We start from the raw sequence: 14,811 nt of genomic DNA, 5'->3' as shown, positions 1-14,811 counted from the left end.
TAAATAACCTGCTAACGAAAATATGAAGTGACAAACAGTATTTCAATATTTTTAGATCACCATGTCGAAGAGCTATGAAATCAAAAAAATATACTTTTCAGACCGAAGAACGAGATATAAGTTTTGAAAGTATTGGACCAAACTTGTTTGTAAAAAATCAAGAGTAAGTATTTTGTTTTGGTGTTTTATCCCTTAGTAACTTATTTATTATGTATGGCGAATTCGTCAGGGAATAACGCGAATATGACGGTCTTGTATTATGTATAGCAAATTCACCAAACTTTTTTTTCAAATTCAACAAAAAATCTGGATATCGTAAAAATGGTGTAACATATACGTGAATCCGTCAAAAGTACTTATTCCTATACTCGTATTTTGATATTAATTTTTTTAAAAAAGAGAAATACTGCCACGGCGTAGCAAATTAATTTTTCTTTATTAAGACCAAATGCAAATTAATTCGCGAGGTAATAAAAATTCAACAAGTTTGCAAATTCGCCATGCATAATTACTTATTTTTAAAAAAAGTTACTTAATTTAAAATTTTCACACTACTTTTCGAATATTTTAAATTGAAGGATTGAACTTGTAAGGCTTTTATAAGCAAAAAATATTTTTCAAACTTTTTCGCTTCTCTTAAATTCATTTAATGTTTTTAAATTAAAATTACGTAGAACTATGAAACCGCGTCAAAACACTTTTGATAACAATGAACAAGATATAAGCCAGAAAACTCCCAAAGTAAAGATGACTGGAAAAAAGCAAACGTAAGAATTTCGTTTTTGTGTTACCTGAATCCTTAACAATTTTTGTTATTTTTTTTCGCAGGAGATTACCAATAATTTCTTATAAATTCGACATCTGAATTTAAATAATCATAATTATGTTGTTATTATTAAAATAAAATAAATTATCAATTCTTAATATAATGTAAACTTAAATTAGTTGTATAATAAAATGTAAAAAGAAAATTGTTTTAAGTGTTCAGTTAATTTTTTAGTAAAGCAGAAAAAAAGAATTAAATTTCAGTTTTTGTCTGATTTCAAGTTATTCGTCTGAATTAGCAACGTTCACCTGAATTATCATAGAAAATCTACACGTATTAAAATTTTAAATAATTATAAAAAAAAATGTAATTTGTTCGAATGGCTAAGAGTCGTTCATAAAATAAGAAGGCATATGACATCCTTTACAGCACGAAACCTTATATTTAGCAATTTTAAAACAACCCAAGGAATAAAATTTTATTCAGTTGAAATAATCATTCAACTTATCTCATAACATGTCATACAATTGCAAATTTATGTAATTTTTCCAATGTTCGGCACACATGCCATATAGAACCAAAGTTTAGACTTCATTATTCCTTGTTAAACTAAGTGGAAGAGAGACCAAACGAGTTTTATTAAGAGTTTCGATCGAAAATAATTAACTAGCCTTAAAATTGCTATTAAAGTTCCGGAATCAACTGTTAACTCTTTTTCAATACTTTTATAAAATTTGTCATTTCTGCTACCTGTCATTTATAATAAACATTTCAAATCATAAAATCTCATACAAAAAAAAAATATTACTTTAAATCAATTTTTATTTTTCATTTATTTAGGTCAAAAACATTTACAATTTAAAATTAATTTAACTTTAAGAAATTGCCTTCATTCTACTGTTTAAAGAAATCTAGACCAAGGGTAAAAAAATATTTTTTTTTTTGACGATATTGTGACTTTCTGACTAAATTTATTAAACTTTCTTATCATAATTTTTTTTTCTTTAAAGTGAAAAGTGATTGATTAACTTTCAAAATCACGATGACATTATCCTTCATAAACAAAAGAAAAAAAAGGACGGAAAAAAATCAACAAAACAAATATTTGTGGAAAAAAAACAGTCCCTACAGGCGTGAAATATTAACATTATGCTATCATTATCATCATCATCATTGTCATCACTATCATTGTATTAAAATCATTATCGTTTTCTATATTATAACATTATATACCTTCACTATCCTGGGCAAATATCACCAAGCCGTCATGTCAATAAAGAAAATATGACTATGTACTTAAATAGCACCGTTCGGAATAATAATATATAAAAGTATATGTTTAGTACATTCATAAATTTAAGTATAGTAATTTCCTTTCTGTGAATTTTTTGTCCTATAATAAAAATATATAATATTCATCGCCTATACATAAACCTATACATAGGTTTGTGTAATTTTTTAAACAAAAGTTGAACGAAACTTAATTTTAGTTAATCATTAACTGAGTACATAAAAAAAATAAGAAAAAGACATTTAATAACAATTTTTATTTTCTCTATAATTATTCATTGTTCTACCGTTCTATCCACTATAACTTATATGTTCGGTAAGTTAAAATCATTTCTTTGCACATTCACTATCTATAACACTATAACTTAGTTTATAGTATAACGATGACAATAATGTCTAACAAATTTTTATTATGTCTTTCGTACTTAATTATGCTCACTAACACAAATCCAAACAATGATCTTTTCTTTCACTTTTTATCTAATACTTTGCATAATACAATATGCAATAGCACTGTGGTGTACTACTGAATTCAACATGTCGTATTTTCAATGGGAATGCGCTTCTTCTTTCTACCTCTACATATTTGAGAGACGCCAATAAATTTAAGTGAGATATCGGTTTGTCCGTTTTTATGTCCGGCTTCCTGGTTTTACATTCCAACATCTCAATTGAATCGCGCCACTCCAGATACGATAACTTATTGATGGTTAAGACAAGGTAGCCCATTTTACATTTTCAACCGTATCTAATATAATAATTAACGAATTTATTTGAATTTTTTTATCTAAGAATATAGAGAATGCTGTCATAAGCTTTCTGTTCAAAACAGATTGCAGAAACAATGCCTGCATAAAGATTTTACTTTGCATTGTTAGAAATATTTTAAATACAAATAATTTTTCCTTTCAGTATGCTTTTTTCTCCTGACTAATAGTCAGTCCAATGCTGGCCATATCTGATTATTTTTTTAACAATTCCCAGATTTTCTGGATTATTTACTTATGAAAGATTGTACACGATTTCAAAAAGTAAATTTACCATTCGCAAATAACTGTACCTTTGCTGTAGAAAATTTTATTTATTTTAGCTATCTTTTCTATAATAAAATATTACTACTTATTACAATCAGCTTTATTTGCAACAGCTAAGAATGAAATATTAATAACGAGCGCCAACAATGTTTAGTTGGTTATCTTGTTTTCATAATATGAAAGTAAATTTTTTTTCAAGCGTAAAAGTATACATTGTTCTTGAAAGAATCAAAAGATTTTCGTAATTATCGATGGCAAAAATATCATGTTTTATAAAACCTGTCCTTAATATCTTAGTGTTCCAAGGACTTTTATATACAGTAAGTTGCAATTTCATAATGGAAAGATATTTATGTAGTTAAGAATAACCGCTTACTTATTGCTATATTATTACCAATCTAGTCGTCTTGCTAGACGAGTCTATAAACGAAATTGATATAACTTCATTTAAGAAGATTATTTACGGAATCAAGAAACCAAAAAATTGCATAGACTGACTAAAAATTAGATTCAACCAATTGACTACCTTAAGTTCAGAAAAGATGGATGTACTCAAACTGAAATAAAAACTTTTTATATTCTTCAAATTCGTTGTGCATTACATTTCAATAAAATATCAATGCACTCTTATTAGAAAAATCTGAGTAGCACATCATGTACATATTTATAAATTTATTAAATAAAATAACAACTATAAAAACTATGCAAGTAAGTAATTAAAAAAAAATAAAATGTTTTAAACGTTTTCTAATAGATTTAATGCGCTAGAAATTATGAGGTTATTTATTAAAAAGATAATTGTTGAAGAAGGCATATACAATAAATCACACAATTCTGCGAATTAAAATGAATTAAATTCAAATCACGTCAAGATACATAACGTAGAATTACACATTTACATTACATTGAGCGCAGAAAATTTTATTACACAAAATGTATAATGTTTTTCAATGTAATCTAAACTGAACAAGAAAATGCTCATTCTTATTTTTATAAAAATATTAATTGGTCAAGAATTTGAATCTTTTCTTTTATTGTTTATAATTCTAATATTAAAACGATAATATTAATTAATGTGGTTTAAACCAAAAAGTCTCACATCGTTTCTCATTGCATGGAGAAACCATTGAATGGAAGGAGGAAGTCATATATGGTTTAATATTTTACAAAGGGCTTCGTTAAAACAAACACGAAGAGATAGTCATGGGAAGGGCTAACATGGTGATCATGATGTACACAAGTTTTGAAGTCAATATTATCTTGTGACTTGTGTTGTAACTTGTATATATACATACAGTATGATTTCACTTCAAATTTTATAAATTGTGCTTAGTGTTTTAGACTGACAGGTCATGCAGGTAAAGTAGAGAGGGGTACGAAACCTTGATGCACTGAAAGTGCGTACAGAGTTGATTCAGAGTAAAAGAGACTGGTGGACATGTCGTTGCGGAATATTTCTCCGGAAACGCCGCTCAGATTCATGAAAAGTGTTGGTCTCGAAATGGTGCCCTGAGTGCATTATGTCCTCAGTTTGTAATATAATTCCTTCTTAAAATATGTACTCATAAGCACTTAATGTACGTACATACATATACATAAATACATGAACATAATCAAAATGATAATATGAAATCAACTCCAAAAATTGTGTCACCACTTGGAAGTCATTTAGAACCTAAAAACTTTTTTTTTCGAGTACATTATGGCCCCAATTTGTGCAAATTTCTATTAATACCAGCAGATCGTTTATGTTTTTAAAATCTTTAATTAAAATTTCTACGAAATTTCTATTTAAATTTTTTTTTAAATCCGTAAATAATAAATATTAAATGGAAAAAGAAGAATTTTGCCATTAACACTAAAATAAAAACAAAAAATTAGAACAATGTAAGGACGCCATTTTGTTAAATTTTTTATTTTATTCATAACACTCAAATAAAACATTTAAAAAAATTGATTATTAAATTAAAAAAAAAGAAAAAAATTTCACCAGTTGAAAGCATTTTATTTTATAATCCTTATAAAATCTAAATAACATGACCTTGAATCCTTAGGGAATTTCAATTGAATTTTATGAATTTATTTTTACATTTTTTTTTCCCAGTTGTTAGATTAAAAATATTACCAGAAATATTAAATATAACTTCTGGCCCGTCAGATACCTTTACATAACAGCAACAAACATAAACAAAATAAAACAACGAAACACAGAGCAAGTATAGAAAAAACAAAAATGAATCTCTGAGATTTTACGCTTTTCATAATCTTTATTGGTAAACAGAATAAAATAGAGGAACACCTATACACACAAGTGTTAGTGCTAATATATGTATGTATAATAAAATATAAAATCCAGTGAACAGAAAAACGCCCTTTAATTCTTAATTTGTGTTGCGTGTAAACAGGAAAATATAAAAAAAAAATATTTTTACAAAAGCATGTCATGGGAATTTTTTTTTTTCGTTGTTTGCAGACGAGAAAATCTCTTTAAATTCCTATCTTTATGCTTTTGTTAGCTTCAAAACAAAAAAAAAAAAAAACAAGAAATTAAAATGAAAATTGTTGTAAAAAAAAAAGAGTACTGAAGATAAAAGGCAACCACTAAACCACTTTTTTATCACCCTGTGGCCTAATAAATATTTTGTTTGTATTTTTTGTGTTAATTTTTTTTTTATTATTTATTGTAGTTGTTGTATATTTTTGTGTCTTTACTTATTCTGGCTTCATTAACCTTGCAGATGAAAGAAATTTTCGCCTCTAAATAATAGAAAGAAAAAAAATAAGGAATAATTTGTTTTTCTTGTTAAGTCGTTTTTAGGCTTCACTTTCCATTCCATTTTTTAAAAGACAGTTAAAAAATTGTTCAATAATAATATAAGAATAAAAGTGCCTTGCCTATTCAATAAAAAATCAGCTATATAGTAAGATTTGAAAGCAGAAGTGAAGAACATAGAACAAGCATTTTACTTCATTAAAGCGTTCTTCTATACACCATATTAGTTGAACATAAATTTACAAGCACTGTTTAAACATTTTTTTAAGTTAAACTAGATTTTGGTGTCTACTAAATCCCGAACTAATTTCAAACAAAACGAAATTGCTAAAAGATTAAAATTGAAGAAATGTCGAATACATAAAATACTTTAAACTAAAAGAAAGCTAAAATTTAATTGATTGGGGATTACTTTTGAAAAGTTAAATAAAGTAATTACAACAAAGATTTTGAAGGAAGCAACAATGGTTTTTTCTTTAAATCAATTGAAGGAATCCAGAGTACAGTCATACATAGGTATTTGAATTTAATTTAATCTCGCCTACTACTTAGATTTAAATTAAAAAAATATGAACATCAGCAGAAACATTACTACCTAATTTTTAGTAATTTGCATATTTGAAAAGTTATTTTTCATAGCACTTCAATTATAAGCAAGGATTCAGTTAAACCAATTAGAGTGAGCTCTTTCCAAATTTTGAAAAATTTTATTTTCATATTAAATTCAATTTAAAATCAATGAAAAATTAATAAAATTTTATTTTAAATATAAAACACAAAATTATTCGAATGCATTTGAGTCTACATCAGACAAAAGATGTATATACATACGAACCCAAATAGATCTATATATTTATATTACTTAATATTACATGTACAAATGTACGCACCCTATATGTATATAATTTTGTTGCATTTTGGTTCAAGTGTACATGAAAATTTAATTGAAAAAGTTCAATAGGATGTCGCAAAATCAAAAGTGGATAATACAAAATTTTACTCTTTTCTTTGGTACTTTAAACATTTAATAATTGTAAATTACATGTGTAATGACTATAAATTAGTTATTGCTAAATTTATAGAAGTCATCATTCATTTTTCAAAGGTTCATTTGAATGTAAACTTATAAACGTAAATATGTAGGTGCTACTCGTACATTATATATTATTACTTTTATTCAGTATATATTAAAATATACAGAATTAAAGTAACTGAACTAATTCTCAAATTTGACTACGAACACTTGTGCCTACTGTACTGCAAAATTTTTATCTTCAACTTTTAGATAGCTCTTACGGGTAGTGCAGAAAATTCGAAGACCAATGAAATTGACATACAATAACTTTCCAGGAAATCTTGTTTCAGAATTTTTTGCAATTGAAACAATAAGTAAATCTGTTCATATTTTTGATAATCAAGACATTGGCTAGTGGTTTTTTCAGGAACACTAGCAATTATTTTTAATAAATCAATTTTTAAATGCACACAGAACTAGAAGTATTTCGAATGGAACAAAATTTCTAAAATTTGGCTCTCATTGTTTATAATAGTTTTAGATATTTTCAATTTTTTATATTTTCGTAAAGACTGAATCCCACCGACGCACATTATCTATTTAAATTATTAATTAGATTTATTTGACTTTCATGCAAAAAATTTAATTTCCTTTTCCTTTAATTTTTTCCATTTTGTTTTTTTTCTTTCTTACTTATTTGCAGTTCAGACAATAGTAAAATAAAATTTGAAATATGACCAGGGATTTAGAGAGAAAAAAAAAACAAATTAGATAATAAATTAAATTTTATTTAAATTGCAATAATACCGCATAAACACACCTGATCTTTTTCAATAGAATTATTTTTTTCCGATTTTTAATACATAATATTTTCATTAGTAAATAGAATAATGCGAAATATTCAAATATTAAATGGTTTTCAGGTGTTTTTCTGCTTTAATTTTTTTTTCTAATTAATTAATTTAATAGAAAATTTTTATTTTTCAATTTTCATCTAGCACTTTCCTTAACTAGAATTATATTTACATAAAAGATTATAAATTTAATTAAAACTTTAAAAATTTTTCATTTAATTTTAAATCAACTCTAATCAAATCATTAGTTTAGGTAAAATTGACTAAAATGCTAATATTCGAAAAATTATTGCATACTTTTCGGATGATGGTAAAAATTAAGAGAGACGTTAATGGTAATTTTCTTCTATTGAGATAGACTTCTACAAAATACATAGTGCAAAATCACAAGTTGTGATCCACAACAATCTATCCCAAATGATAGAAAAATTTTGTAAACATACAAACAAACGGATAGAACATATTTTCTCTCAATTTTGTTCTAAATACAATAAAAATTTATAAAAAATAACAATTTGTATGCTTTAAGGTTCGTGAAACATAAAGTTGTCTAGCGAAAAATAGTGCTCGTTTTTTACCGACCGAATTATATACAATATGAGAGGTCACGTATTAGCATCAAATTTCGCATGTAGAGTTTTTGGCATATAGCGAAAAATTAATAAACTATTTTAGGTGAGATGTCTGCAGATCTGTCTGTCTGCCTGTCTGTTGGTCTGTCTATCAGTCTGTTTGTGCAGACCAGTATCTGAACCGATTTTGATGAAATTTTATGTATGAGTTTACTTTGGAGGTGAGACGTTTACATTTTTTATTATTTTTAAAAAGATTTCCTTGAAATTCAGGATGTTAAAACAATGACTTATATAGATTAATATATTTTTATGACTTAATAATTAATATATTTTTGGAAATATTAGGGCTCGGAAACTGAATTAATTAGCAGAATATTTTGAAATTTAATATTTGTACCGGAAGTAATTGACGAACTCGATTTCGGCTAGCATAAAGTATACTTGTACTAAGAGCTAAAATTACATTTTTCTAGATATGTAAAAAAGCTTCTTAGTGTCCTTAAATTCCAGTTTCAGCGCTTTTCCAAAAATTTTTTGAAAAAAAGTCAGTCAAACTAAACTGTCCGTCTGTCCGTCCGTCCGTGGACATGTTCACAACATTTCTACACCCTTGAAGATAGAAAGCTGAATATTAAATTTCACAAATTTACATAGATCTTTACTAAAAACTTAATTGAGTAGAAGAAAAGATTTGCCTATCTTCCCCCTCTAGAAGTTATATCCGCAAAACCCTAAAAATGTCATTTTTTAACTATTTACTGCAGTGAAACCATAGGCATTCTTCAAATTTTGCAAACGCACAAAGGTTTTGCAAAACTCCTATCGCGGCATACTATAGTTAAACTTCAAAAAAAAAACAAAATGGCCGTTCACATTTACCGTTATCTAAAATTCGTTTTTTTTCAAATTTTTGAGGTTGTTTTTCTTCCAGACCCCATGTTGCAGGAGCCTGAAATTGATAATTTTTAGGTACTAAGAAATAGTTCTTTTCGTTAGAAGAAAATTTTTTTCCATCTCCACCCCCTCTCAAGTTATAGCGCCTTGAAATTTGCAACATTTGAATTTTTGACACCTTTTATTTCCGGAACGGCAAGCTTTTTCAAATTTCTATAAACGCAAAAGGCTAACGGTAAATTCCATGACATTAAAAAATATAATTATTTTTGTTAACTCACGTAATAAATATTAACTCACTAACTTTATTACGTTAACTCACGTAATAAATTAATTCTTTATATTAATTTTGGCTTTAGTTCAAAGACTGCATATATGAATCATCCTAAATATATGCAATTCTAGAAATAGTTGCGCTTATGAATGAAAATAATTTTAATAGTGTGGTGGATATACATAGACAGTATTTAGCAGTATTTTCACTTGTTGAAGTGCTACAGCAGAAACCATTGGTTTTACCCAACTTTATTTTATATTTATATTGTGGTGTTTTATTTCAAAAATTTAAAGTTGTACTATTTGTAGAAGTTTGCCGTGATTTCTTCCAAAATAAGATTAACCATATTTTGTTCAAACTAATTTTAAATAAATAATATCAAATATCAATATTTTAACTATTAAAACCAACTTAGCCAGCCAAAGTAACATAAGTAACTATGAAGTAACTTAAATATTGGAGCCTAAACGTTAATAGAATTTAAATCTTTATACAAATATACGATAAAGAAATATACTGTCTGTAATAGGAGCAATGTATTTATTTTATAAACATGGGAAGTTTACACATTTCACCACCTGCATAATAACATTGCCATAACATAAAATATCACAAAAACAAGGTTATAGGAATAAAGGAATTTGGATTTTCATTTTGTTTTTTATTTCCCGTGATTTTACAATAATATTTTGGGGACTTTTTAAACCAACTTTTATATAAAAATTACGTTACATACACAAAATTTAAGAAATAGGCAAAGTCTCTTGTACATAATAGCAACGAATGGCAGTTTTCGAATATTTTATAGAAATACCAGTAAATTTCGAACTGTTCCAGTTGTAATAATAAAAAGAAACGAAATTCGTTTTTTTAACCACGTAATCTTGTACTGAATCAAGTTTTTTATGTTTCTTATTTTCAATGTTGAACACAAAATTAATTGCATACTTCTAGAGCAATCACGGACAAACTAAATTGCTTATGTTATTTGGAGATTTTCAAGCTTAAAAAGAAACGAAATTTATTACTGCACTTCCAATTTAGAGCAACACTCTGTCAACTTTACCTTGTATGCAAAAGGAAAATTTTTATTACTAAAAAATGCCGAAATTTACAATGTTTTAAACAAATTATTTTTTTTAACTTTTTTTACCCATTTAATTAAATGTGCATTTTTTGTAAACAAAAATTTTTTTTGCATACTTTTGTTTTAATTACACACCATTTTATTTTCAATTAAATTTAAATAAAAACCCATTTTTCTTCGTTTATTTCAATTTATGTGACAATGTAAGTAAAACATTTATAATATGTATGTATACAAAATGTAGATGCTTGTTTCATATACAATTTCTTTTTTTTATATATAGGATTTGTTTATTAATAGAAAGTAAACGAGTGTAGCTTTGTCACATTGTTAAGAGCTCGGAAAGAGTGAAAAATATTAAATTGGAAGGTTTCAACATTTTGCAATTGTTTCGAAATATTGAAGAGTTCATATCAGTAAAATAGATTGCGACCTATTTAGCAGTTTAAAGTAAAACTATTTTAATAAAGTTATTGAGGCTATAAGCATATAAGCTCAAGCCAAACCGATTTTTATGAAAATTTATTTATAAGCAATATGTCTACTTAATCATTGAGGTAAATTAATACAGTTTTACGGTAAACCAGAACGCGCATCGTATACAGAGTAAGAATATTAGCTTTCTTAATGCCAAGTTGGGTATAATTTTATTATATTAACATAAGGTTGCTGAAAAAAAAGAGAACAAACAAATTTGTTGTTTTGATTAAATTGTCAAAGCAAGTTTTGATTAAATTGTGTTCAAAAACGTCAGACAATGAATTATTGCTACGTTCCTTCTATAGGATATACGTAATACTCTAAACGTATAACGTTTCAGAGTACACAATAATTCCACCGACCTATAAAAAGGTAGATGAAAGCAATAGTTAAACGCAAATATTTGTAGTAGATCCAGTGGGAACATCGGAACATATATTTCTGGACGCTTTCATTTTTTACATCACATCAGATTTAGATCAGTGAAAAAAAATCTGTGAATGGTGTTCATTTTTCACTTCAAACTGGTAAAAGTTAAAAATTCATGTTCTTTTTTTACCTTTACGAACTGGTAAAATCGAGCTCTTAATGCTCAGAAAAAATTTTCAGATTTCACAGACCTTGTATATTATTTTGAAACTTCAAATTTGAAAAAATATTAATTGTTATATTAACTTACAGTCCTGTAAGTACGTTTTTAAAATCAAAGTTACATGCACAAAATTTTTTCATTAAATCGGTATAGCGTGTCCTGAAAATTCTAAATTTGATTTTATTCCACTTCTGACCTAATAAACGAAAACGCCCTATATCTTCATTATTTAATTTTTTAGGCTAGTTTTTACTCCTACATTTAAAATAACGTATCATTTACTACGCCCGATTAGTTTTATACAAAACTATAAATTTTTTGTTAAATTTGGCATCAAATAGCGTTGTATTTTTTTCTAATCTAATTTCAATTCACCTACTGCTTGTATTTGTCTCTTAAATATATAGAGAGAACTAAAATAGAAACAGTTTTGAGCATTTACACAAAATTAAGTTAGTCAAGTCATTAGTAATTATATAATACTAGAAATTGTATATCAATGACGAATCAATTGAGTATCAATATCGAAACATTGATTTCAGATCTAATAGGATTCTTGTTAGTTAATTTAAAAAACACAATTCTAAATAAATGCGATATATCATCACTTTGGCACAACTTATTTAGCTTGTGCTAAACTTCGAATCTCTATTTTTTCATGTAGAAGAGAAAATCTGATTCTGTCCCTGTTTTGCTAATAATATGATTCTTTTCAAGCACCACCATCAAACACAAGTTTTCAATTCAAACTTGTCTATTTTACTTAAAATTATTTTAAAATATTTCATGTTATTAAATTTTTTGTTGTAAGATCCCCTTCGCTTTACCTTAACATGTACCTTATTCGTATCTTCCATCTAATTGTTATGCATAATATTCGGAAAAAAATACTACAAAAAATTTTAAAAACAAGAAACTCGAGAACCGCGAATAACAAAGTGATAGATTTTATTTTTACTTCTTTTCTACCAGAAGTAACTTAAGTTTAAATCATTTAATGTAGGTAAAAGCCGATTTCCACAAAATAACAAAGAAAAACTAACAAAATTAAAAAAATTACAAGTATTACTGCAATCATTTGTGTAGAAAAGAATAGGAAAATTTCCAAAATAAAATTAAAAAATATTTTCGCAACAAAATTAAAATGCAATGAAAAACTATAAACTACAAGTAAAAGCGAATAAATTAAAAATTCCGCATGAATTTTCAGAATAAATAATTTTTTTTTTATATTGTTAGATTTTCACCAATTTTCCAACTATACCACACAAGAAAAAAAAATTATTTAAAAATGTAGGCGGAATTATTCACATTTAAAACAGAAAACCCAAGAGAGAAAAAAAAGTAGGGTAACATACAAAAATGTCGAAAAATCGCTTAAAATATTCAATTTAAACTTTGCACAAGAAAACTCATTATGTATACCTGTGCAATTTATTAGTATGTATAAAAAATTTGTTCTACAGTTTGTAATCGTAGTATGAGCTGCACTATGTACCTGTTACCGCCATAAAATTTTTATGTGTTATATTTTTGTGGTTCGTAAATATTGTTATCAGGGTAAATGTTATCAGGGTGGTTTGCTAACTAATAAAATTAGCAAATAAAGAAATAATATTTATGTGTATCTTATACCTGCTATAGTTATGTTACCATCTACCTATTTCCCTACTATTTAGAAATAAGGAAATTCGCAGTAACTGCATAATAGATCTGTTCTATATATATATAAATATTTATTTAAATTTATGCAACCCAAAAAAACTAAAATTTTGGCATATTGGATATACTTGGAAACAAAAGAACTATACGATGAACGATACTATATGTCAAAATGTTTTTGAGTTTTTGGTGCTTTATTATCAACCGTATTAAAATTTAATATTAGAGTATTTCATTAAAATTAGAACGAACATAAGATGTGAACAAGATCTAACACCTCCACCGCCACAATATCTTGGTAATATAATGAATTTCCAGCCTTGCATAAGTTATGAATTTGAATGTCAAAAATAATCAATATAGTTGTGCTTGCTTAAACAGTTATATAATAACCAATAACATGCAAAACTTGTGAAAAAACTAAAGGAATAAGGCCATATCTCTTTGCCAGAAAAGGGAATCGCTTGACTTTTCAAACCAAACCTAGCACTAGTCTTAAAAAAGAAACCCCATAAAAAACCGATCAACAATCACTTCTCCAACTAAAATTTTGGGAGTATCCATAGTTCTTCTTCTTCGAATTCTGGTAACCTTACTTATTATATTTGTAAATTTTTTGAATGGTAGAAATACAGACAATTAAGTTGACTCCCCTATTGAATTAATTGACTTTCCAACGGTTAGTTGAGAAAAATAACACATTTTATAAAACCTGTTGTTCAATAACCAAAACCAACTGAATTGCTTAAAAGAATTATTAAAATACTTTATGGTTGGCAAAAATTAGAACTAAATGAAAATTTTGCTTTTTTAAATTGTGTTTGTTTCAATTTCATTTTCCAACTTTGCTCTCTAATAATATTTAAATATAAATACAAACACTAGCCCACTACTCTGTTCTGCAATATTCCTATTCTTATACTTCTCTACTCAATTTCATTTATTTACATAATTTTCTGTTATTAATTTGTTTATAAATCATAAATTAAATATTATATACGAACACAACATAAATAGGCAATATAAAGCACCAGCATTATTTTAGTGAGTTTGATTTGAACAACATATTTTATGATCTGTTTAACTAAATATTCAAATATCGAAAAAAACTGCTTCTGTATACACACACACACATAGTATACATACATATAGTATATATGTATACACACATAGTATAAATAATATACAAAATAATAACAATAAATATTTTCCAATTCATATCAATTACAATATCCTTTACAATATCGTCCTCAAAATCTTATATAATGTTATAAGGAGTACCTTTAAGTACAAACGAATAAATATTTGACCAATTTGTTATTTATTTGTCTATTATTGTATTGTTAAAGGTAAAAAACAGCAAAACAATGAATTTGATACGTCATAAAGGAATAAGAAAGAGAGTTTGGTTGTTGAAAGAAATCTGCTATTTTGACCACGTCTAGACCCACCCTATTAAATTTTCTCGTAATATCATTATGATGGATACAATCACCAAAAGAAAAGCCTTCT

General features: G+C 26.4%; 1 long non-coding RNA gene across 1 annotated transcript; it reads left to right on the top strand.

Annotated features, from left to right (window-relative positions):
- Positions 1-55: 55 nt before the first annotated feature.
- Positions 56-966, top strand: LOC129613256 (uncharacterized). The gene is made up of 3 exons (XR_008697295.1): positions 56-163; positions 675-767; positions 829-966. It is a non-coding gene; the product is annotated as an uncharacterized LOC129613256 (long non-coding RNA).
- The last annotated feature ends 13,845 nt before the right edge of the window (positions 967-14,811 follow it).

The sequence above is a fragment of the Condylostylus longicornis genome, unplaced genomic scaffold (genome assembly GCF_029603195.1).
Source record: "Condylostylus longicornis isolate FDR11 unplaced genomic scaffold, ASM2960319v2 ptg000004l, whole genome shotgun sequence".
In the NCBI taxonomy this organism is placed as follows: Eukaryota; Metazoa; Arthropoda; class Insecta; order Diptera; family Dolichopodidae; genus Condylostylus; species Condylostylus longicornis.
The sequence above is the reverse complement of the archived record's forward strand: the minus strand, read 5'-3'. Positions and strand labels throughout refer to the sequence as shown.